Here is a 2,656-nt window from a genome sequence, read left to right on the forward strand (position 1 = left end):
TCACACATAAGAGCACCCAACAGATAAGTATAAAGCAAACAAGGCAAACAATTTTAAAGTGATCTAATTCCTAAGGGTACCCCTCTTTTATTAAGTCCCCAGCAGAGTCGCCAGTTCTGTAACACGGTGGGAGAACTGACTTTAGTTAAATGTTGCGGATAGCAAGAGTCGCCACCGACTTTTATTTTATCCAAAAGGAAAGGACATAAAAGAACAGGAAAGACCTTAAAAAGATTTTGAGTTTGGGGGGTAGGTTATACAAAGGGAAGGTATTAGCACCCTTTATATCCATGGTTATCCATGGGCTCTTAGTTACTTAGCTCACTTTGTTTGTTTGCAAGAGTGTAGTGTGTGATTAGAAAAATTTCTTTAAGTACTTAGTAATGACCCTTGTATGGGTGTATACAAAGCCGAGTTTAGAAATTGTGAGGTGTAAAAGTAATTTTGAAAAGCGTGAGCAAGTAACTATGAGATACCTACCCTAGATTAAGCCTTTCGTGTTCTCGTATATTCTTTCAATGGTAAGACTGTCCCTATTATTAAGGAATAGGTAGTCATTACCTTGGATGTGTTTAAGGGACGGGCGTAGGGTCATCGTATGGTCAATGAAGGCAACATAAGGGGTGTCTTTAGCAACTCGTAGGGACTATCATCATATTTACCGAAGGGACAAGATCATTATATCGTAGGCAACCTCGTAGGGACTTGATCTTTTAAGTTTATAGGGACTTGATGATTTTTCTGTTTGAAGGGGCTTTGCTTAAGACACCCCTATTTTCGAGGGACTTGACCATTTAAAGAAGGCAACCAAGAGGAATACCCTAGGAAGTACAAATGGCGATCAAAGATCGACTTACGTGTGTGAGTGTTATTTTTCAGATATTTGTCTTGAATTTAATTTTCTAAGTTCAATTATTTACAGTTAGTTTTTTGCACTCCCTAAATTACTAACCACGCAATAAATATTTACAAAAATAAAATCAAGAAAAATAAATTCCTAAACTATTACATGGCTATGGGACAGATACATAATAATCAGGCGAGAAAGAATAAATTTACAACCTATACATTTGTTCCTAATATTATAAATAAAACAAAATTAAAATAAGGAAAGTAATGAAGCAAAAATAGAATAGATAAAAGCAAATTAAAATAATAAATAAACAATGGTAATAAAGCAATAATAAAATAACAATAATAATAAAGTGATAATAAAAAGGTTAGAATTTTAAAAGAAATTATTTTAGGTTAAACAAGTTAGATTTTTTTAGAAGTTATTGGAAAAATATGAGTTTAAAATAAATTAGTAATAATAAAAGAATTTAAAATACATTAATGTACAAATTATAAAATAAAAGAGTTATATGAAAAATATTAAGTTTGTTATTTACAAAATAAATAAAGGTTATAGAAAATATCAAATTATTAGATTAATAGGTTTATTATTATTATTCAATTAGAAAAATGGTCAATTAGATTTTATTTACAAAATATATAAGGATTTATTATTATAAGTAAGTAATAAAAAAAAAGTTATTAAAATAGTTAGTATTTATTATTTATTTACAAAAAAATATAAAGGTTATAGAAAAATATTAAATAATTAATTTAGTAGGTTTTCACGCCCTACATTACTAAACCACGCAGTTAATATAGGATCAATGGCAGGAATTTAAATGGCAGAAAAGTAAATGGCAGAAAAATAAAATGGCAAAAAATAAATGGCTGAAAATAAAATCCTAATTATTACAACGCTTTGGTGCAGTTACATAATAAAGATGGCGAAAAGTAAAACTGAAAATATTACAAGTTAAAACTTAAAATATTACAAGGGCGAAGCAGTTACAGTGTATGAATAACATGAATATGAGCGAGAATAGGAAATAATAATAAGGTTTGTTAAGGTTTAAGAAAAGGTTTATGGTTTAGAGGAAACAACACGGTTAAAGTTTTAGGTTTGAAATTTAGAGTTTGTGGCGAAATTGTCAGGGTTTAGGAAAAATCAGGGTAGTTAGTTATGAAAAAAATGTGCAGATCTAAATATATGTATATATAAAAAAAATGAATTAAAAAAAACAACGGCGTTGCTAGCGCAAAATTGCGATCATCGCAACTGGATTGGATAACACAAATGTCACGCCTCATACACGTATATGTGAAAACGGCGTATTGACACGATCCGATCCGAAAACATAATCAAATTATAACATAACACATATGAACATGTATTTGAAACACAGTAACAGATATATCAACAAAATAGATAAAGTATATATCATATATAAACTATTACCAAACTGTGTGTACGATAGTATAGATCAGTCACTCTCAGTTTCTCTTTTTTGTTCTGTCTTTTGGCCTCCTTCTATCAGTCATGCTAGTAAATATATATAGGAACAAATTAGGTTAATGATAATGGGCCTAAGTTTATTTTGAAACCCAATATTAAATTAAAAACTGAATAAAGTTAAATAATTAAAATAGTTAAAATTAAAATAAAAACTAATTAACCTATTTATTTATTCTAGACCCAATATTAAATTAAAAACTGAATAAAGTTAAATAATTAAAATAGTTAAAATTAAAATAAAAACTAATTAACCTATTTATTTATTCTAGACCCAATATTAAATTAAAAACTGAATAAAGTTAAATA

Source organism: Lathyrus oleraceus, chromosome 5 (genome assembly GCF_024323335.1).
Source record: "Lathyrus oleraceus cultivar Zhongwan6 chromosome 5, CAAS_Psat_ZW6_1.0, whole genome shotgun sequence".
NCBI lineage: Eukaryota > Viridiplantae > Streptophyta > Magnoliopsida > Fabales > Fabaceae > Lathyrus > Lathyrus oleraceus.